Here is a 23,057-nt window from a genome sequence, read left to right as displayed (position 1 = left end):
GAATCAGGAGCAGCACAATCATCTATCACTGCTACTGTAGCTCTGTGTGTGTGTGTGTGAGAGAGAGAGTGGTGTGTGTGTTTGTGTGTGAGTCAGGAGTTACTCTCTCTTTTGCTCTGCACAGATCAGGTTTCGTCCTCACTGACTCACTAATCTGGATCTCCAGACCGGGCCGGACTAACCGGGTCCGTATTCCAGATATTACTGTGACACACGCACACACACACACACACACATGACTCAGCGCTGAGTCACGTGTTGAATCTCAACAACACTTTGGCATGCATCAGACCTTTCTCTGCATGTGCATACTAGACCGTCTAGAAGCGGTGCATTCCTGCACTGCAGCACATGACAGCAGCGAACCACAACACTTCACTTCAACCATGTCAACACATAATCATCACAGAAATCCTGATCATAATCAATAGCTATTGAGATGAAACAGTTGTATGACACAGCCTCCTGATTAGCTGCATGTTACAACTGGCTCTAAGAATAAAGCGCTCAAAGTGTTCTCTCAAAATAGAGAAATATGATTATGATGAATTACAAGCATTTATGTCCTATATCAATACATTTTTAGCTAAAATATTCAATTCTATTCAACTTCATTAATCAATGCGAGGGAAATAACATTAAGCATCTCTAGAACTTTAATCGGGCCTGGAAAGTTGAACCGAATAAGGCCCAAGCCCGACAAAATTCTGTGCAAAACCACCTCAAACCCGTCCCTCATTAGCATATTTCAGCCCAAACTCGATTTCAGCCCGACATTTCTCTTATCAAGCTTCCCTCTGTGTACCAAGCAGTCGGAGTTGGCAGTGACAGGGACAGTACATGGGGGGAATGGGAACTGGCAATAACTAAATTGGGGAGAAGAATGAAAAATATATATATAATAAATAGAAGACAACACTTCTGACATATCACGATATAACGATATCCAAAATCTATCATGATATCTAGTCTCATATCACAATATAATATAATATCATTATAATGCCCAGCCCTAATAATGAGTTTGTTGTATTATCACTGGACAAAATATTAACACAATGAGATTTTTGATAATCCGGGCAGTGGTGGCCTAAAGTTTAGAGAAGCAAGCTTAGTACCAGAAGGTCGCTGGTTCAGTCCCCTGACTGGCAGGATAAATCTGGGTGGGGAAAGGGAAGGATAGTACTTGCCCCTCCCTCATTACCACCACTAAGGTGCCCTTGAGCAAGACCCTTAACCCCAAGTGTGCCAGGAGGTCTGATCAGACTGTGGTTGTACTGGGGAGCTTCCAGGTGTGAATGTGATCAGGGCGTTCCTGCAAAAGAGAGCCTCACTCTCAGTGAACCTGAACAAATAAATAAATAAATGAATAAATAATGTGGATGTAATGACTAAGTTGGTAAAGACAAATAATAGAACAGTCTGATGAATTCAGAAAATTAAAAGGGTGTAATTCAGTCTTTAAAGCAGGAAAAGACAACACTTATGTCATATCAACATATAATATCCAAACTCTATCACCATATCTATATATTTCCCAACCTTTATTAATCTGCCAATTATTTTTTATCATTAATCAATTGATTGTTTGTTTGTCTGTAAAATGAGAAAAATGCTCCTCACAGTTTCCCAGAGCCCAAAGTCTTCAAATGTCTATTTTTGTCCAACAAACAGTCCAAAACTCAAAGACACTTCATTTGCCAACATAAATGACACAGAAGAGCAGCAAACCTTCACATTTCAGAAACTACAAACAGACGTTTTTGCTTGAAAAACGACTGAAACAATTCAACAGTTATCAAAATTGTTGAGAACTAATTTTCTTTAGATCAACTAATCGATTCATCTTCCAATCAAAAAACATACAAACACAAGCTGACAGTTTTAATAATTCATTCTTGGATAACTGTTGATGAGTTACTGTTCTGTTGGCTCTGCATATATCTCATGAAAATGTACAGACTTAGATTATTCAGTTGATTTAGAAAACAAATAATGGATTAATTGATAATGAAAATAATAGTAATTAATTGCAGCCATAAAACACACAACATAATTTCTACGCCACTTCTCTGAACATCATGCAAACAACACATGCAGTGACATGAAGACCTGTTTACACACGACATCTGTAATAACCATGAGGATGTCAGTATGTCATGTATTCAGTACAGCATGTTGAGAGACCAGTAGAGCAGTGGGTCGTGTTTCATTTGAGGATAGGATACTAAATCTCTTGGTGCAGAACTGCTGTAGTACTACATTCAGCAGTTAGATATGATATTTTGTTTAACTTCTGACTTTATCAAATTGACAGTGAGGGTTTGTACCTCTTTTACCTGTGTGCAGCTCTAATTTATAACTCTTACTGAGGCAGAAACTTAATGATTCAATAGTTTTGCACCAAAAGTAGGGATGTAATGATACCAAAGACTCAAAGTCCAATAATACCGCAAAAAAAAGTCACAATGTTTAAAAACAGCAAAAACTGAGAAATAAGGCCTGTGCGGTATACTGGTTCGTACTGAAAACTGGTCTTTATTTTCGTTATGATATGAATTTTTCATATACCGCCATACCGGTGAATAGCCCAAACAATGTCCGGAACGTGCGCAGCGGCAAAGTGTTTCAGCGGGGATCCATTTCACTGCTGCACACCAACACCACAGGCGTGCTTCCTTGAGCGTGTGCACTAGGGATGTTCCTGGTGACTAATTTCTCCTTTGATTAGACGCAAAATTTAATTTAGAATAGTCACTAAGAAAACACTAGGCAGAATTTATTAATTTATAATGTTAAACACTGTCCGAAAAAAATACTGTGCATTAAGAGCCATTTGAAGACGTTAATAACAGTCTACAATCACCAAATCATACTTTAAATTCCGCTCAAATGCGCACTACTTCGCACTGTGCAATACAAACCTTACACACTTATGTTTCACCTTTTCAGACCGAAGAGGGTCACAGTGTCTGCAGGTAAAGGACCCAGAGCTAACGTTAGCTGTCAGCCTGACACACAGTGTGGATAATGTTAGCAGCGCTAACAGTAGCAGCAGCATTTCCGCCTGCAGGTTTATGTCTGTGTATGTGCTTAATGTGGTCACATTTCTCCAGTTGAGTGAATATATATATCAGCTTATTCTGTCAATCTACATTCATCTGTCCGACTTCGCTGATGTCAAGATCCGGTGTTGCCAAGGCAATCGGTTCATACGTGCTGGGTGAGAGGAGCTGCTGTCTGACAGAGACGCAGCCCCAACTAGTGCCGTGCAGCAACAGATAACTGGCATCATGCATGAATGAAATATTGACAAATATTTCATTTTTAAATATTTTAAACGTTTAGTATTTCTGGTGCCGACTAGTGTGGGTGGGGATGTTTAATTGTATAGTCGTCCATGTGATGGTAACCATACTTTGAAGGGTCATGCTTTTACCTGTGTGTGGACATGAAAAAAAAAACATTATACAGTCCTTATAACAGTAAAATGGGCTGTTTTAAAGACAATCAACTGCAGTAATTCTGTTCTCATTAGAAAAAAATGTGGGTAAGAACACTGCAAAAAAATTGGCATGAATTATCTTTGGCACTTAATGCTTGAATAATTTAAAACCACAAAACAACAATAATGCAGCGGCAGTTAGCAATCCTTTTATTGTCATAGTCCAGAATAGTACTGAGACATTTTTTATGTCACTATGGATTTATTAAGTCTTTAAAAAGATGCTGCAGTTCAAAGCTTCATTACCAAACTTCTGAAATGGACATGATGTAAGTGGAGGCGCACCACTTAAAACACCGCCTGCTAGTGAGTTAGAAATGAACCAGCTATTCTAAGACAACAGGCCTAACAACTTTTCTGGAGGGAACCTGGCGTCACTGTTATCATAGTGAATGGAATATGTGCCATGCAAGAATAGACCACTTGACGTCCGTGCACGGCTGAGTGAACCGTCACCTGAGATTGTTTTGCCAAGGGCTGTTTACAGAGTCAAGCTTGAACTTTCAGCTTTATCTTTTAAACCAGCGTGGTCTTGCTCAGAAAAAATAGTCAACATCTACAATTCCATTAACCTGACACACCAGATGGTTTGTTCCACAGAACCATCTGGGAAGCTGTCAGTAGTCCCTCTTGGGACACTGACTGGCTGAACCACGTTTGGTTCATACACCAACAGATGACATGAAGCCTGGCAAGATGGACTTTTGCGTGATCTTGCCAATTGAGCTACCTCGCGAGGTAATAATTCCATGACAACCACCTAAATCTATCTGCAGACTGACCGTGTGAAATGGTGGAGAGCTCCAAAACAGCATGTATTAGTGGACCTTGTGGTGAGACTGTTTTTGTCAGTTACTGAGGTTTACTGCAGTGGATAAGCAGGCTGAGGTGTCCACTGCATGTTTGCAACACTTACAATTAAATCCACCACAAGACCTTTGTGACTCCACCACCCTGTCTTCTCTGTGTAACCCTGAAAATCCAAAAAGCTGTGATATCCCCAAATATATCACCAAATTTGCAAACCTTGTTGTCTCTTTTACTGCTAGTAAAAGTTATTTGTGTGTTCCCACTTGTGTTTACTTCCTGCAGTCCCTCTCTGATTTAATCTGCTGTGGATCATGTTTGAGAGCAGCAGACTTCTCTCAGCTCCAGAGTCAGTCGGTGCCTAAGGTTAAGTACAAGTCTATCAGTGTCTGAGAGACGACCCCCTAAACCAACGCTGTGTTTACTGCACGGAGAGAAAAGCCTATTAATAAATCTGCTGCAGACAGCCTGGCGGAAGTGGCCTGGGGGCTGTAAACTCAGTCTGGGAGAGAGGGATGAGGGGGCAAAACAGAGAGGGATGGACGGAGGGAGTGTGAGAAAGAGAAGAAAACGAGGACGGAAAGAAATTAAGATACATGGAAATGGAGAAAGGAGGGAGGAGGGAGGGAGGGAGAGGAGGGAGAGGAAAGAGTGTGTGTGTTGTGTGGTGTAAACCATGGGTGCTGGTTGATGGATGGATGTAGGTTCTGAAAAGCCACAGCTGCCCCGCTCTTCCTAGAAAAAGATCCACAAGGAAAAGTGGCAGTATGTGGTTCAAGCATCTAGCATCCTCTTACTATTTCTGACCGGCATGCTGCACGGCCCGTCAGAATGTGCTCTGGTCCAAAAGAGCCTCAGCGAGAGTGTGAGTAAATGAGAGCATGTGTGCCTGTGTTATTAACTTTGTGCCTATGCATAACACAAAAATGAAAATGTTCTTTTTTTACTTTAATTAGCCTTGTAAATATCTGGTTGTATGCCAGTGTGTGTGTGTGTGTGTGTGTGTGTGTGTGTGTGTGTGTGTGTGTGTGTGTGTGTGTGTGTATGCTGCGCTGCACATTCATATGTCTGTTTTCAATCAGTCTATGCATCATTCTTCTCTCTGTCACGGCTGCCAGCTAAATGCAGTTAATGTATATAGTGCTGTATTTACTATAAAGAAAGGAAAGAGAGATGTTGTGTCCATGTTTTTGCAGCAAGAAAACTTTGTCCGAAGTAAAAAGCCTATTATTTTAATGTGAAAGAGTTGTAATATTTGTAAATGTTTTGTATGAATCACACATCAGAGATCAACTTTCATGTAAAAGAAGGAAACAAAAACTGTTGGCTTTAATTTTCCATATTCATCTGTACATTTTGGGTCCTTTAAAGGAACAGTTCACTCAAAAATCAATGCGCTGCATTTGAGTTTTGGAGTGTAATATAATGTGTCTAAATGGCACTCACTCGTGGGGCTCAAAGCACCAATACAGTGCATTAGAAAAAAATCAAAACCAGTGTCTCTTCCAGAAAATCATGATCTGGTTACTCAAGATAATCCACACACCTTGTTGTGAGCAGTTTCATGCAGGAACTATTTTCTTTCTAGTATAAAGAAAGAAGTTCTGGTGGATTCTACTGCGGAAAAGTAAAGTAGTTAATACATGAAAAGAGTCATTAACTGACCAAGAAAATTTTAACTCGGCACCCTCATACTAGGTTTTCCTGAGCCTTAAACCACAACTCACAACTGAGCAAAATCCGTCCAGTTCCAACCACTGATCCTGAACTAACAGTCTGTCAGTGGATTCTGAGTTAAGATCATTTGGCCAAATGAATGAACTTTCACACTCAGACAGCAGCATCTGTTAAAGTTTGCTAACCTTTGACAACATTAGCCACCACAAGCTAGGCTGCTGCAGATATCAGACCACACACAACTTACATGCAACTAGAGAAAATCTGTCAGTATTGGAATAAAGGAAAATGTTACATAGGTGGTAAACATCAAATGCTAAGACCCAAGACAATTGCCCTTTCCATTGTCATGAATGAACTTTCACACTCAAGCAACACTCGACTCAATAACATCAGTTACACACAATACGCTAAATGCTAGACAAGACATAGTGTAACAAGGACAATCATAACATCAGCAAACTGACAGTTAGTCTAGTAATATGAACCACCAGCCACTGGTCACCAGAAAAACAGGCGCATAGGTCATCTGTACACGGAGCTCTTTACAACACATTATTACAAGGAAATGTTTGGGGTTGATGGAGGGGTCACACCAATAAGACTTTTCCATGTGAGATCAAAAGTCAGCATTGAGTTTAAAGTTTTGTTGCGCTGCGCTGCGCTGCGTTGCGTTGCGTTTGTGGTAAATACAGACATAGGTAAAGAGTAGTTTACCCTCGTTGGCTGACAGCTGATCAGTTGATATTTGAAGACATAAGTAAACTTTCATCCTCCTTTCAAAGAGTTATTTAACTGAGTTCATTTGGGTTTTCCCTCCACTACACCCCACGTAGTTTTAGTGCCTAAACCAAACCACTGCTGCCGTTTCAAAACCATGTGTACAGCTGAAGTTTCATATTGGTCAATACTAATCATTATTGATCAGTGACTGAAGACGTGTTGTGTACTCCAGGGGGTGGAAGCAGCTAAAAAGTGCTTTCACAAAATATCAAACCAATTAGATTTTTGGATAAATAATCACAAGTATGAAACAATAACAGAACAGTCTGGTACGTTCAGAAAATACATCATTTTACTGTAATGCATCCTTTAAAACCAACCAGGAAAAGACAACAGCTTTGACATATCACAAAATAATGATATCTAGTCTCATATCATAAAACCATATAATATTAATATATTGCCCACCAGCCCTATGTTTAACATCACGTGACTTACAGAACATACTTAAGCTCCAGCATGTCTGTCTCATCAGTCAATATGTTGTTTGAGAATCACTGGCAACTGATGTATTCTGCTGTTTAGATATGAGGCTGTGTTGGAGCCACTGTAGGCTACTGATCATACTGGAACAAGTAAGGGCTCTATTACAGTCTGCAGTGGTGTGTTTTATTGCTTATGAATTCAACTTTTCATTTGTGGGAGGAAAAATGTGATATTCTGTTTTTCAAACATTACATAGTCTCCCTTTTATGGCCTGAGTTGACAGAATCTAAAACTTTTTGGCAGCATGGTTTTAAAAAAGACTGCAAGAAAATTGACACTACTTCAACTACAAATCATCAGTGCATTTTAAGAACCTACATACAACCTCTGAAAGTGTCACAGACAGCTTGAAGTTGAGGGGATTCAAAGGAAACCCCACCACAGGAGGAAACAAAGTTTGAGATTCACACTTTTGAGAGAATCATAGAATTTTTCTCTAATGTTAAGCAGCTGGAGGTGTTTTGTTACCTCTTTTTCCGTCCCGATAAAAATTCTGTTACCTGAACTTCAGACAGGATGCTTCTAGGATGTAGCAGGGTTAATAAATTACTGCACATGGCACTGAATCTGTGAATCAGTATTACACTTTGTGATGCTGTACCAGAGGCTATATCAGTTGTATCATCTGTACAAAACTTTGCCTATATAAACGACTGGCAAAATGTCCTTTATAGGAGAGGCAATCCCTTCTCTGGTGCATAGAGCTGGAGATATGCAGAGATTTTCACTTTTTTTATGATCACAACTAGACTTGCACCGATTAATCGGCAATGCTCGGAATCGGGCCGGTTTTCACGTGACTGGCCTTGACCGGTGACCGGCCGGTCAGCGTCACAAATCCGGTTCTGTGCCCGTCATTGTTACACACATGTTCTGCACGATGGTCACGTCATGCGCGCAGCAGACAAACTGACCGTGACATCAACACAGCGCTGATAACAGCTACACACTCAGACACACGTCTGCATGAAGCTGGTGTCAGCGACAGATTCCAAGAACAGGATAAAGAGAAGACAGACAGTCTACAACGAGACAGAGCAGCTGACAATGTCGCAAAACAGCCGTAAACTCTCTCGCACTTCAGGCTAATGCTAGCAAGCTAGCAGCAGACTGCTGTTCACAGAGGGACAGTTAAAATCTCACCTCCTGTTCTGGCTGAAGAATAAACAACCTGTGTTGATGTGTCTCCTCAAACATTTTCTCATCCAGACTCGTTTAACTTTTGTGTTTGTTTTTCTCACAGCAAAGTTTTACTTCAAACTGTTGCACCGCGTTAGTCTCCGGTTTGTTTACATCCGCTTCCACAAAAGATCACGTGAAATCGCGTACCACGAAATCCCGCGAGATGATCTCGCGAGATCACATTCACCCAATTCAGAATCTTAATATAAAATTATAATAAGGCCTGGTTGTAATCTGGATGATTTTGGAGAAAGTATTAAATTAATATTTAATAGTCAGTGTCTTATTATGAACATATTTACAAGAAAAGTTGCAAAAATGTTTGTGAATGCTGTCAATCACAGTTCTTAGAAAGACTGAAAATCGGAACCGGCTAAAATCGGAATCGGTAGGTCAGACCCCTTAAAAATCGGAAATTGGAATCGGCTCAGAAAGTTGAAATCGGTGCAAGTCTAATCACAACCTGTTTCTGGCACCTATGATTCCATAAGTTCACTGTTTCCACACGCACAACAATATAGCTACACTAAACCAGACGTCTTGTTTCTTAAGGCAAGTGTTAAAAGGAAGCAGAGGCATGGATTTTGTCAAATCTGCTGTGCCAATTTTCTTTTAGGGGCAGGGGCAAAAATAAATGCATAAAAATGCTACTGCAGTGAACTTATTATGTTGTTATTTTCATCTTATAAAAGTCACCAAAATGGAGGAAACAAAGTCTCTGAAACTCAATTTTTTTGGTTCCTATTTTTGAGGTTTCATGGTTGGCAGGGATATCAGAGATAGATGTTAGACCCACAGCCTGAGCTACGATTTGCCTTTCTCTGGATTTCTAATCGTCTCTTTCTTCCTGTCTATCTCTACATTCCTGAATTACTTCTCTCACACCAGCAAGTCCCAAACTCCAGAATGCTGTGGCCCAATTTGAAATCTGAAAAGCTTCTGAGGCCCAAACAAACATTTACTCACAACTCTGGTCAGCACATGAGACTGTACCAGTGACAATGATACAAGAGGCACCATCAAAAAATACAGCGTTGAAGGGCAGATAAATTCAGTCATTATCTATGCACCCTCATACTGATTAAAAGTCAGGTTTAGTTTTTTAGTCCACAAAACACTGCTGGAGTTTCACACAAAAACAGTGTTGCAGAATCTCCCAAACAATGGAAGTGAATGGTGACTAGTTTTCAAATGTAAAAAACAACTGGAAAAAAAAACATAAAATGCCTCCATTCTGCTCGTCTGTCCCGACATGCCAAGTTAACTAAAACAATGTTACTTACACCGTGTTTTTAGCCTGAATCTTCACTGTAGATCCTTAGCTTGGAGCCACATTCACATGCACACTGTCTGAACTGGGTGTGTGTGGTGTGACGGTGTGCAAATGGCATGCTGGGACTTTAGGAGACCTGGATTATGCCAGAGGAGCAGTATGGAGGCATTTTGTTTTGTTTTTTTTCCCAGTTGTTTTTCCAATTGTTTTTGACAATTGACAATTTCTAACAAATTAAACCCGACCTTCAGTCAGCATGAGGATGAGTAGATAATGACCAAAGCTTTTGCCGTTTTGGGTGGACTATCCCTTTAAATCCCATGGCTTTGTTCCATTAATTCTGATTATTATAAAAAAAACATCAAAAATATTTTATTGTAATTTCAAACATAAAATTAAAACTTTCATATGACCTCTCATGGCACACCAGCGGGCCGCGGCCCACACTTTGGGAGTCACTGTCTTCATTCCTTCCATACCCAGCATGCAGCAGTCTATATCCTCTCTCAGTGACCTGACTGACCAGCAGCTACTGTGTGAAACCTCACATATCATAAATAAATAAATCTCTCCCCGCTCATCCAAAGACACTGAACACACATGCATGTAAACACATGTACATGTGAGTACACAACAAGTGCAAATACACAAACTACACCCCTCACTTTCACGCACACACACACACACACACACACACACTTGTTGTGCGATGCCCCATATTACATTCCAGTTCTCAGGCTCGGTGCTTTTTTTTCCTCCCGCTGTCCAGAGAAAATAACAAATAGTACAATCTTATTGCAGCCCTTCAGAGAAAAACATCCATTCTAGCATGAACCCGGTGTCCCTTGTTCCCTCTGCACCCCCACCCGCCCCACCCCGTCCCTGCCTCTAGAAGGTGAAGAAGTACAAAGAGAGGGATCAGAGCTTTTCCGATTCTTCCCTGGTTATTAACTACCATTTGTCCCCTCAGAGGGCTGTCCCTCCCATTAACCCAACTGATGCTCTTTTCTCATGGAAATCAGCCTGCTGTTGCTGCCGCCACCGCCGTCTCTGCTGCCACCACCACCGCTGCCGCTGCCCGCAGAGGTGCAAGGAATTGTGGGGGATTTTCAGAGGAGAAGACCTCCCTTTAGGCTCAAAAACAGCTCTCTCTCTCTCGCAAACACAATTCAGGCACACACACACGTGCACGCGCACATCTACCGTCACACAAACAGGCATGTGCGCGAGCTCTCACAGGCAAACGCATTCACTCAATCACAAAGGCAAACATGAAACGTGCTGCCTCCGACCACAGGGGCATGGAAGTAATGGAAGGCAATGCATGAGAGTTAATGAGAAGAAGCTGCTGAGAGCAGAGCAGCTCACAGCACCCAGCAGCAGAACAACACCAATCAGCAGCACTTCAGGACTGAGAGAAAACATTTAGAACTGGGAGGGACTCTTTTCTATTTTAATTCAGCATATAATCATTAACAGAACACGAAAAAAATAATAATATAATTCCTCGGCACAGGGGGTCTACAACCTTTACAGTCAAAAGAGACATTTTGGGCCAAAAAAAAGAACAAAAAATTAAATTATCTCTTTTCCCTGAAGACTTTTTTTTTTAAATTGGCATCCATGGTAAGCTTATGAAGACTCAAGAAGATGAGCTACCACTAAAGAGTTAGAGGAACAAGCACCGAGCCATACACACACGCTAAAACACACATTTTAGTTGATGAAATATGAAAAGGTTTTTTTAATTTGTTTTACAGGCAGTTGGTACATTTATGAATCAATTAACACTGTAAAACTCAAAAACTCAAAATTTCAACATACTGCCACAGATTTTTGAGTTTTGGGCCCAACTCAAACTCAGACTCTTCTGTTTTGAAATAAACCTTAAAAAGTTTTTCTGACCTATGATCTCTAGTTGAGATCACTTATTATTCTTGTTTAGATAAACTTGAATCTTTGAGTTTTAAAAAGTGATTTCAACCTGATTGATACATTTTTTGGGGGGTTCTAAGGCTCAAAGATTTAAGTTTCTCTGAAGAAGAAAAGTAAATTACCTCTACAAAAGTTAATTAGTTAATAAAACTTTTTCAAAACTTTAAGAGTTGAGTTTGAGTCGGGCTCAACACTCAAAAATCTATTGCAGTATGTTGCCTTGATATTTTGAGTTGCCTCAAGTTTTTCACAGATATACAACAATGATAAATGAAAATTAAAATGCAAAAAACATGTATCATTTTCTAGATAATTTTTTGCCAGAGTCACAGGTTGCAGACTCCTGGCTTTGTGTTTACTTACAGCAACTTTTTTTGCTCAAATGTTTATTAAATAATTGCTTGATTTTTCTTCAGTGTTATTTTTCATGATGCTAGAGCTGCAAGAATTCATTTATCAAAATGAATAAATAAATAAATAAAATTAGCTGGCAGCTGTTTTTATAGTCAATTAATGGTTTTAGTCATTTTTCAAGCAAAACATTTACTAGTTCAGACTTCTTTGGAAGGATCAACATGTGTGCAAAACATACCATTTAAAAAGAAATAGTGTGGTGCTGATATCCTGACCTACAAACTTAAAGGAATTCTTCACCCCAAAATCTAAAATGCATATTTTTCCCTGGCCTATAGTGCTGTTTATTTATCTATCAGTCAGCCGTAGAGATGTCTGCCTCCTCTCCACTATAATGGAACTAAATGGTACTAGTCCTGTGTTGTTCAAGGCACCAAAAAATCCATCTGAAACACTCAACAGTAATGAAAGAGAAACTAGTTTTGAATTTTTCAAATGTATTTTTGGCACTTTGAGCACCACAAGCTGAGTGACATTTAGTTCCATTATTCTGGAAAGAAGGCAATTTAATCTACAACTCTGCAACTCACCCAAATTATCTAAATGAATAAACAGCACTACAAGCCAAAGGAGAAATATGTATTTTTGATTTTGGGGTGAACTGTCCCTTTAAGAAAACATCTTTGATGGTACAGATCCCTGCTGAAATCTCTCTGTAATCATTTGAATGTGTTTTCCATGAAAATGGGCACAAATCATATCACAATTTCAAAAGTTTTCAAATCTTTCAGCTCTGTCCTAAATTTGACTGTGACGATCCCAAACTTCACAACCACTGTCCCAAACTGAAGTTAGTTTTTTTCATCCTACATATAGTTGAATAAGTTCTTGACTTTTCAGTAACTTGCATCCTTGACTCACTCTGGTCCAGCGTGGAAGTTCTGCTTGTGTTTTCCTGCTCTTCTATCTGCATGATTTCATAATTCTTTCAGTCACTGAACTACTTTGTCTGTATTTCTAACTGCTTAATCAATCAATGCACTGCTGCAAATGCAGCCTTGTTTCTGATTGGTTAACAGCGATGGAATATTAGTTTCTGTGCTGTCCCAGACACTGCATCTTCAATTTAAAGTCCCAGGGACAACAGGACATGTTGCATTTCTTAAATGCAGTTTGTCCTGTATTTGCTGCTTCTGACAGCAAAGTCTTTGGGTTTTGGACAAAAAAAATGTTGGAACTTTCACTTTCAGTTCTGGGAAATTGTGATGAGCATTTTCACAATTTGTTGGCATTTTATAGATGAAACAATTAATCCAGTAATCTTGAAAATTATCATCAGCTGCAGCCCTGAACCATTTAGAGAAACACACAGGCATGAATTTATTTTCTGACTAGAGCGGAACAATTCATCAAAATATCGCTGAAATCACAATATGGCATCATAGCGAACTTTTAGATGTCCAAACAACAAATGTCACATAATCATGATTTTAAGCTTTTTTTTTTCACTGTCAATCAAAACTGATGCAAAAATGATCATTCCCACTTATTGTGAATTATAATTTAAATTGTGCAAGTCTTTTTCAGACCAGGCACACCTTTTCCTGTGGTCTTTTAAAGTTTAAGAAAGTAAAATGCCACATCAAGCAAGTAAATCTGGTTACTCACTTGTCTGCCAAGGAAAGCTGGAAAAAAAAGAATTAAACCTAAAATAAATGCTGTCTTCAGCTCTCAAATATGGAAATATCCTGCTTTTTAAATGTATTATCATATTAAACTAATATCTTTGAGTTTTGGACTAACAAAACAAGACATTTAAAAAGATCACCTTGGATTTTCATTTTATAGACCTTGCAGCCCCAAATTAAACATGACTTAGTCTTTGTTGTTATTGCCAGTTTGTAAAGAGGCAAGTAAAACTTTGGGCAAGTAGATTTCTAAAAAAAAAAAAAAGAACGATTAGCATTGAACAACAGGTGCAGCAGGATACAAACAGCCTCACTTAATGTTTGGAACGTGTGAGAACCCTGCAGAGGAAATGAGATGGAGAGACTCCTCAGTTAACAGGCCTGTTCTAGTGAGAGAGGAGCAAACATCAACACATGGGTCTCAACTTGCACGGCGACTGGCAGCAACAGAGCCATTGTCTCGTGACAAACTCACTTCCATTTCCTTATTATGTAGCTGGAGGCCTTGATGGAGCAGCCTGCCTGTCTGAGACCTGCGTCAGGCGTGGAGGGAAAACCCCACCTCAGCTCAGTGCACCACACTCTGACAGTCATCCGTCACAGGAACTGTAAGCCTGCAATCATTTCTGCCTTCAGGTCATAATTTACCTCCTTTTTATTTACCAATAAATCACTGATTGTCTCTTTTTTTCTGCACAAATCCTACAGTAAATCATTATGTGTGTGGAGAGGGTGTGTGCCACAGACAACTTTAATATTTTAATTAATAACTAACACAATTATATCCTTAAATAACAATGAAATGACAATAATGTTGGTGTTTGACGTCATATTGCAGACTGGTATTCCTGATTTTCCCTGGGGATTTCTGTTTTCATCGCCCTCTTCCTATTTCCTTCTGAGTTCACAATTCTCCTGATTTCAGCCAACTGTCACACCTTTTATTCTTTTCATGATCACAACCTGTTTCTGACTGTGTGTATAAACTCTGCCTGACTCTACATGTCTACTGTTTCCACACAACAACAGACACTAAACCAGACTCCCTACAAAGAATTCTTGCTTCTACATTACATTATAAACATTATAACGTAACATTATAAGGGAAAAAGTCATGAATTTTGTCAAATCTGCCACATCAATTTTCTTTGAGGGGCAGAGGTAAAAAAAAATGAATGAATGACTGAAAACTTTTAAATATTAGTTTATGTCAGTTCACACTCAAGGGACAAATTATTCTGTATTCCTTCCTGAGAACTGAAAGTAAAATTAAAAGTAAGAATGTTGCTGCAGTGTAGAGCTGCAACAAGTAATCGATTACAAATTGTTTATCAAATTATTCACCAGCTATCTTGATGATTGATTAATTGGTTTGAGACATTTTTAAAGAAAAAGAAATATCTGATTTCAGCTTCTTAAATGTGAATATTTTCTGGTTTCTTTATTCCTCTCTGACTGTAAACTGAATATCTTTGGTTTGTGGACAAAACAAGACATTTAGGGACGTCACCTTGGACTCTGAGATCAACATGGACCAAACAATTGATCTATTAATCAAGAACATGACTGACAAATTGATCAGAAATAAAAAGAACTGTGACAGGAAAGGCTTGAAAAATAGGTTCAAACATGTGGAACTCCACCTTCAAGTGACAGGATTGTGACAGGATACAAGCCCACTGATCAATTGATTAAGAAAATGATCAAAAGATTAATATACAACGAAAAGAACAGTTTTTTTCAGTCGTGTTGCAATGTATTTATTTTGTTATCTTTATTCTGTCAGAGTCACAGTCTCTGAAACTCAGAGCTTTTGATCTTCTCTGTTTCTGAGGTCTCAAAGTTGCTGAGTACAGCTGATTATAGTCAACTGACAGAACAGAAATCAGCATCTATTTTGGAAATCAATTTATGAGTCATATGTCAAGCAAAAATACCAAAAAGTTCCAACTTGTCAGTTTTGAATACCTCAGCTGGCCTTGATTAAACTGAAACACACACCTTTCACTCTTGATCATTTTACAAAGTAACTGATAAACTCTCAGTAGAAACTGCTCATAGCTCCTATCTGATGTCATGTAGGAATGCACAGTAAAAACTGAACTAGGGACTAGCAAATTGCTAGCACTTTCCTCAGTCAATCATTGGTAACACAGCAATCGATGAATCAATAAATTGTGTTTGAAAAAATGTATAAAAATCTGGCTTATACCAAACAGTAGGAAATGCATTTACTTCCACAGGAACATACTGCAAATTCTCTGACAGCTGGACAGCCTGAGAAACATACAAAGATAATCTGTTTTATTTCAGATCTTTATTTAATAGTAGATCGATTAAATTGATTGACCAAATTCTGATTAACTGATCATCCTTATATTGAACTGATAAGTTATCAGTCCACAGTGGGAAATTCATTTCATCATGTGTTATTCTGATGATGGAATTATAGCTGATAAATAGAGGTGATAACACAGTACTTCATTTTTTTCTTTCAGTGGATATGATTTAGCACATTATGTCAGTGCATTGAATTGATTTTGAATTCTTATACAAAAGGTTTGAGATGCTTTTTGTTCTATAAAAGCATAAGTTTTACCAGAAAAAACTAAGTGAGCACTTGAAGAGTCAGCTGCTGTTTGTTTCTGGGGCCATAGTGACATCAGTTCGATTTGGAAAATTAAATCATCCATCTTTACTCACTGCATCTGAGCCCTTCTTACCCTCAGCTGTGCAGAAACGACAGTTTATGAACTTATGAGAGGCTGCTGATGACTGGTGTTCTGTAATTGATGAAAGAATCATGTAATTGTACATCACTAATGTCATGAAAACATCTAAATATGGGTGAACCCTCCATTCACCAAGAAAACATCCGTAATAAATGATCTGCTGCAGAATATTTGTTACTTTTTGTTCCTCCAGCAGCACCTGACTGACAGGAACTGAACGGCTCAAACTAACCATCATGTTCATAGTTGATTCATCTTTCCATTATTTCTCTATTCCTGCATTAATTGTTAGGTCTATAAAATGTAACAAAAAAAAAAGACGTTCTCTCAAATGTTTTGTTCACAACTCAAAGATATTCAGTTTACTGTGACAGAGGAGGAATTGATGAATTGATCAGTTGGTATAAAGAAAATAAGCTGCCAACTATTCTGATAATCGAATAATTGTTTCAGTCATTTAACAACCAAAATTATAAAACATCTGCTGGTTCCAGCTTCTTAAGAGTGAGGAAAACTAACCACTCCACTGATAAAATGTCTGTTTTTAGTTTTGCTTTCAGTTTGGACCCTGTTTGGCACTGAAGTGTCTTAGTGACATGAGGAGAATTTACAAACAACAAAACAGTAACACAACTCATTTAGGCTCTAAAGATTTAACAAGATTTAGTGGTGTTATAAAATCCAAAGCCAGTTTTTCCTTTAGCAAAGATCCATTAGTTGATAAATCAATATATCAATAAAAAGAAAATGACTTGCCAGCTATTTTGATAACTGATTAATTGTTTCAGTCATTTTAAAAGCAAAAAATATCAAAACATTTGCTGCTTCCAGCTTCTTAAATGTGAGCATTTGCTGCTTTTCTTTGTCATTTCTCACAGTAAATGAAGAGTCTTTGGGTTTTGGATGTTGGTTGGACAAAAGAAGACATGTGCAGATGTCACACGTTTTTCACCATGTTTTGACATTTCATAATCAAAACGTTTAATTGATAAATAGTGAAAATAACTGGCAGGTTAAGCAACAATGAAAATGATCATTACTTGCAGCCCTGTTGAAAAGAAAGATTAATCAGCTAATTGTTGCAGCTCTAAATAGCAGATTTCTTTATTGGTTTATCTGTTGATCACTTTCTCGATTAAATGATTAGTTGTTTGGTCCATGAAATGTCAGAAAGTGGTGAAAAATGTCAATCAGGGTTTCCCAGAACCCAAGATGATGTCCTCAAATGTCTTGTTTTGTCCTCAACTCAAAGACATTCAGTTTACTGTCAGTGAGGAGTAAAGAAAGCGGAAAATATTCATATTAAAGAAGCTGAAATCAGATCATTTGAACATTCTTTATTCAGAAAATGATTAAATGTTTATGAAAACAGTTTGTGATTCATTGAAACATTTCATAGACTAAAACGATGAATCATGCAAATAATCAGCAAAATCATCTAGAATAAAAATAATCTTTAGTTGCAGTAATTTAAAGATCAAGTCATGCATTTTTAACAATTTTTTTTGACATCTTATAGACTAAACATTGATCAATTAATCGATTAGCCATGAAAATAATTGACAGACAACTTGATAATGCAACAACTTCAACAACTACTATTAATCTGCTGATTGCTGCAGCTCTAAAAAGCACGCAAAAACAACACAAAGGAACAAACTGACTGTAAAGTCATTACTAGTCTCTACTGGAGCAGGGTTTTGTTTCTTATTGTCTGCTGCAGAATATTTGTTACTGTTTATTCCTCCAGCAGCAGGTCGGTCTTATTTCCACCTGACTGACAGGAACTGTACGGCTGAAATGAATGTCTGTTTTCAAGGCTGATTCATCTCTTCATTTTCTCTTTATTTCTCCACTAATTGTTTGGTCTATAAAAAGTAAGAAAATGGAGAAAAGTTACGAAGTTCTCAAATGTTTTGTCCACAACGCAAATATATTCAGTTTACTGTGATAAAGAAGGAAGGAAACCAGAAAATATCCACATTTGATTCACAGAATTTGGGCATTTTTTAAAAAAAAAATTTACACCAACTGATTCATCAGATATCAAACTAGTTGGAAGTTCATTTAATAGTGGACAGAGCTGCAACCATCAGTCGACTAGTCGTCAATGAACTGATCAGTAGATAGAAAGAAAAGTAGTTACCAACTATTCTGATCACTGAATAATTGTTTCAGTTATATTACAGGTAAAAATGAGGGAATCTAACCAAACTCCATTGACAAAATGTCTGTTTTCAGTTGTCCTTTCAGCTAGGACCCTGTTTGACAGTGAAGTGTCTTAGTGACGTGGGGGAAAAAATCAATCTAACATAAAAGCAACAAAAGGTAACACAACTCGTGTAGGCTCTAAAGACTGAACAAGATTTAGAGATGTTGGGAAAGTCAAAACTAACAAAACACCACTGACAAAATGCCTGGTTTTCATTCTCCTTTTAGCGAGGATCCCTTAATTAATCAATACGTCAATGGAAAGAAAATAAACTTCCAACTAATTTTGTAATCAATTTATTGTTTCAGTTCATTTTCTGAGCAAAACAAAATCTTAAATGTGAGGATTTGCTGCTTTTCTTTGTCATTTCTGACAGTACATGGAGAGTCTTTGGACTGTCGGTCGGACAAAAGAAGACATGCAGAGATGTCGCACATTTTTTGACATTTCATAGACAAAATGTTTAATCGATTAATTGCAAAAATATTTTACACAATTAGTTGCAGCCCTGTTGACAACAAATCAGCTAATTAACTAACTGTTGGAGCTCTATAAGCTTCAAAAACAGCAGAAAGAGGTGAAGTGACTGTAAAGTCAGTATTAATTAGTTTCTTACAGTGTTCTGCAGAGTGTTGGTGACTTTCTGTTCCTCCAGCAGCAGTCTGATCAACAATAACTGTGTAAAAAAAAAAAAGTAGTTCCCCTGCAGCCAAGTCAGCTATCAATAACAAGTGCATAAACTGAACCCCCACATTGTGACCCCAACCCCCCTTTTTGCTGGGGTCTTGGTTGTTATTTACCCGCTTCCAAGGAAAAGCACTCTCTCTCTCTCTCTCTCTCTCTCTCTCTCTCTTTCTCTCTCTCTCTCTCTTACACACACACACACACAAACACATGCAGGCAAGAGGAGACTCAAAACTTCCCATGAGCGACAAACATGACATAAGCCGTGTAGATAAGCAGCGGAGCTCGGGCCAAATATACATCCAGGCAGCAACAATGGCTCCAAGGTTTCAGAGGACACTAAACTCCTCATTTAAAGCGTGTAACAGCGTGATGCACACACACACACACACACACACACGCAAAACACAAAGTTTGATCAAAGCTTTCTGCTCCACAGCTCTGCTCGCTCTGTCTCTGCCTCCCTCCGCTCTCTCTCCGCTGCCACACTTGATAAATATTCGGAAATTGCTGAAAACTCACCAGATCGCCCAAAACTTGCAAAGAACATCAAACGTCAACAGTGAGGGCCGCTGGCCGCGGAGCGACGTGTCGGGCAACTTCTCCGCTCAGAGTTTTGCAACATATTTGTCGAGCAAAGCGAGCAGCGACCGCCTCATTAAAAATTAAATACCCAGCAGCTCCTCCACGCTGCCGCCGCCGCCGCAAAAAAATACGACAAATTACGCAAAGTCGGGATCGCGCGACAGTAACAACACATTCATAACAATTCAAACGTCACGCACGTCGATGTGTCAGCGCGCGTGAGGAGGGAGCTGATATAAAGTGGTTAACGTGCACACATGAGGACGTGCAGCCACATTCTGAGGTCTCAGAGAAAAAAAAAACGAGCAGTTTACCCACCAAAAAGTTTCCAGCACCGCATTAGTCCACCTCACATGGAGCTCCGGGAGCCGTCCATCCCGGAGCCGGAGCACAAACCCGCCGGGGGAGAGCCCGCTGCCCGCTGCCCGCCGCTTTCCGCCCGATGATCGATCCTCTGATCACTTTTACCGATTTTTTTCTATAATTTTTCTATATTCGGGGCCTGAGAGTGAGTGTGGCTCCCCTCAGGCTGCAGCACAGTTCTGGGGCGTTAAGCATTGTGGGAGTGTGACGTCAGGCCACTTTCACAAACTTTTTTTTTTTTTTCAACCAGGGACAGCTTACTGGTGTTTGAGCCAGTGCTCCCAGTCCCAAGCAACTGGTTCAGTTCTAACACCTGCAGCTTTATTAAACTGTTCTACTTTCATCTGATGGAGATATCATTTAAACTGGATTAACTTTAAACCCGATTAAATCATAGTTTAACCTTAAATGATGTTGCACCGAACTTTTAAACTAGCTTACAAATTAAGAAAGATTAAATTTACACCTCTATTTAAACCTTAGTTTAGTTTTTACTCTAAAACTACTAGAAAACGATTAAATGTAATTCTGTTCCACCAAAACTTTATTTTTTGATTGGAAAATGTGATTCAGTATTCATTTAAATTTGAGGAAGTTTAACTTTTAAAGTGGCTGCTTTTTAAGATGGACTGAGCAAAATATTGAGGTTCATGGTGTCTTTTCTTTTTTTTTTTTCCTGAGTTTTTCTTTTTTTCTTTTTTTGCCCCTGCAGTTGATCCAATGAAACAGTTTGCTAGCTGCTGCCTGGGAGTCTCTTTTTTCATTTCTTCAGTCTTCTATTATTTGATCATATTGTTATGTTAATTCAGCCAAAATATTAATAAAGGAAAGATTAGCAAGCCATTGAGAGCAGGCTAACTAGGCTGACTTTTTATCTTGCTAACAAATACAATAATATTTTATTAACTTTATTTAGCTAGCTAGCAATTAAACAATGTACTGTTTTGTTAACTATTTAGCTAGCAATCACTTAAACAGTATAACATATTGTTAACTTTTTTTGGCTAGCTAGCAATTAAATAATGTAACATTTTGTTAACTTTTGTAGCTACCTATTCAATAAATTATATAGTGTTTTATTACTTTTTCTAGCAAGCTATCAATTAAACAATGTAACATTTTGTTAACTTTTTTAAACAGCTAGCAAATAGGTTAAATCAGGTTTTATTAACTTGTTTTGCTAACTAATAATTGAACAATGTACTGTTTTGTTAACTATTTAGCTGGCTATCACTTAAAGAGTATAACAACTTGATAACTTTTTTTGAGCTAGCAATTAAATAACGTAAACCAGCCAGCCAATAAATTATTTAATATTAATCAAATGGTATTGCCTGTTTTAACTTTTTTAGCTAGTTAGCAATTAGACCGTGTAACATTTTGTTAACTTTTTAAGCTATCAGTTAAATAATTTGATATTAATTAAATATGTTGCCTGTTTTGTTTGCTTTTTTAGCGAGCTAACAATGTGACATTTTGTTAAAGAATAAGGTACCAGTGAAAGTTAACAGTCAAATTTATTTTTATTCATTTATTTCATTTGGATAAATACGCATCTCCATACTGACTAAACCTAAATCTGGACTGACTCAATTTAAAACCTTGTTTTGCTAAACTACAATTAGAATTAATCTTAGATTTAATTTATGTTTGTTGGTGCAAACCAGTCTCATAGTTTAGAGATTTAAAGATTTATTTTTATTTCATTTTTATTTCAAATGATATAACCTATAACAGACCCATGTTTGGATATGACATATTAACATATAATATTTGATTGAATTTCATATCGTTTCATATAGCCAAATGTTTAATACAGCATTATGTGCATAATGTATGTACCTGAAAGCATATTTCAATGTCAATAATAACTTCTGAGCTTATTGTTGAATACTAAACATTTTTTTAAATGTGTCATTTTTTATATATGTATGTTATATGTATCAGTTAAGTTTTCAACCTGTGAGTAACTGCAGATGAAAATTTGCTTGTAAGACTACATCTGGCACAATGAATGTGCATGTCCCCTCTTAAATAAAATAAACAAAAACTTATCTTTTGTTTATTTGTTTGTTTAACTAGGGTTTGTGCCTTTCCTCTGAAACTGAGAGAAAATATATCCTTTTCACCCAGCACATATTAGCTAGTGCATAAGGATTTCCTCATTATTACATCTATTTTTATAGCTTTTAAATGTATATTTTGAATAAAACTGTACAAAAGAAAAAAGACAACTCATAACAGAAATCAGTGCATTCCAACAGTCACCTCAACTTTACAGAGTTTTTAAAATCTTTAAAATGTGAAAATAAATGTACATTTCAACAACATATAGATCTTTTATGACTAGAACTGAATAGTGAGGTTTTCTTACGTGTATCTGGTGAATGTTGACATTTGTTTTGTGCACAGTAAACAAATCAATCAAACTAGCCTAATTAAATTGTTTTTAAAAGTTTTGTTCTGCTATTTCTTTTTTTTTTTTTTTTTTTTTTTTTTTTTTTGTCTGTTGAAGCATCAGCCAGTGGAATGTGGCTGGTTGGTCCCCACGTGTTGACTGCAGGCAGCCGGTGCTGCTGCTGCTGGTGGTCCCGTTTCTCCCACCTTGTGTTTTTTGGGGGGTGGGGGTGAAAGAATTACTTCCAGGGCACATCAACTCGTTTCCTCATCACCCTAACCCCCCCCACCACCACCACCACCACCACCTCCACCTCTCCCCACCCAGCCCTATGCACCGAGCCCGCAGGGTGAATGTGTTTGTGCAGAGAGAGTGAGTCTGGGGGGTGGGGGA

At 38.1% G+C, this 23,057-nt stretch overlaps 1 protein-coding gene across 2 annotated transcripts in view; it reads right to left on the bottom strand.

The window, feature by feature from the left end:
* plagl2 (pleiomorphic adenoma gene-like 2) overlaps positions 1–21,577 on the bottom strand; it is a 69,920-nt gene extending 48,343 nt beyond the window's left edge. Inside the window, exon 1 of one of the 2 annotated variants that reach the window (XM_084721945.1) lies at positions 20,222–21,577. The gene's annotated coding sequence lies outside the window, so the exon portion shown is untranslated. The other variant, XM_084721946.1, reaches the window with a different exon arrangement.
* Positions 21,578–23,057: the final 1,480 nt, after the last annotated feature.

The sequence above is a fragment of the Lutjanus erythropterus genome, chromosome 6 (genome assembly GCF_056507025.1).
Source record: "Lutjanus erythropterus isolate fLutEry1 chromosome 6, fLutEry1.hap2, whole genome shotgun sequence".
NCBI lineage: Eukaryota > Metazoa > Chordata > Actinopteri > Lutjaniformes > Lutjanidae > Lutjanus > Lutjanus erythropterus.
The sequence above is the reverse complement of the archived record's forward strand: the minus strand, read 5'-3'. Positions and strand labels throughout refer to the sequence as shown.